Source organism: Halyomorpha halys, unplaced genomic scaffold, assembly GCF_000696795.3.
Source record: "Halyomorpha halys isolate HHAL.00 unplaced genomic scaffold, Hhal_1.1 Scaffold238.1, whole genome shotgun sequence".
NCBI classification, from domain to species: domain Eukaryota; kingdom Metazoa; phylum Arthropoda; class Insecta; order Hemiptera; family Pentatomidae; genus Halyomorpha; species Halyomorpha halys.
Genome location: NW_027107468.1, coordinates 251026 through 252303, shown reverse-complemented (window position 1 = coordinate 252303; position 1278 = coordinate 251026).

The following is a 1278-nucleotide window of genomic DNA, read 5'->3' as shown; positions in this document are numbered from 1 at the left end:
GAATTATTGTTATGTCCAAAAAAATTAATTTATACAGGAGTTTACAGAAACAAGCATAAACTTTTAACAACTGGAAATAAGAAAGAAAAAAGTGAAGTCTCTTCATTGTAAATAAGTTTCTAGATATAAACATAAATGGGTATACCACTTCACCTTAACTGGGTAGTACCCAAAAATGTACTACACTACTCTAGATACAGTATTCTAGTAACATTAGTTTCTTTTCAATTGAAGATGCCATTTATCTTCATATACATCTTGTTATGTACCAAAATTTGCACAATATAATTCTTTAAATTTCACTGGGTTACATCTTTACGCTACTTGTAATAAATTAGGAGTTATTGGCTACAAACTAAAAAATATACATATGGAGATAAGACCCACAAGGGTGCAGTCAGAAATAACACAAATAAGTTGAAAAAAAACAAAACATATTTAATATTGCCAACGTTTCTGCCACAACTTCTAGCCTTCATCAGGGCTAAGAAATAATTACAAGATAACAACCAATGAATACAAAAAAATAAAAATATAAAATAGAAACAGAATGATTAAAGTAAGTAATTCTACAGAATGAAAATGAATAAAAATAAAATGATGAAAGAAGTGGAAAATAAAACTTAATTATATGTAATTAAATATGTAAGTAAAATAACATAATTAAGGAAATAAAAATTTAAAGTTATTTAATGCAAAGAAACAAAGAAATATGAATATTTTAATTAAATAATAGTTTAAAAATTAAAGTTATGAAAAGAAAAAAAAAGTGATAGAAAGCAAATATATTATGTTTAGAATGTATATATAGTATGTTATGTACAGCACATATTATTGTTATGTTTTCTATTCACTTCTGTTGTCTAACTGGACATATCTCTTGTCTTTATTCTAGAATGGAAGTTTTGGTCGAAACATTGCCACTATTAAAAAGTTTTTTCCATCTTATTTGTGTTGTTTATAATAGAGTGCTACCAATGGGTAGTTTCTCCACACGGCTGTAACACTCCAATTTATCTTAGATCAGATTTACTAAATGTATTATAATGTACAGTTGTAAATAGCAATAAATAAATATTTAAAAAAAAAATAAAAAATTGTGTTAGTTCTAACTGCACACCCGACCATCTTCTCTTCATACATATTATCCATGGTCAACATTAAAAATACACAGTGGCTATTATGAAAAGTCTGGGATTTTAGGGCTACCCTTATTTCGGGAGTGGTAAACTTTTTATTATTGTCATTTGCAGATAGTTTTAGATTAGAATCCATTGA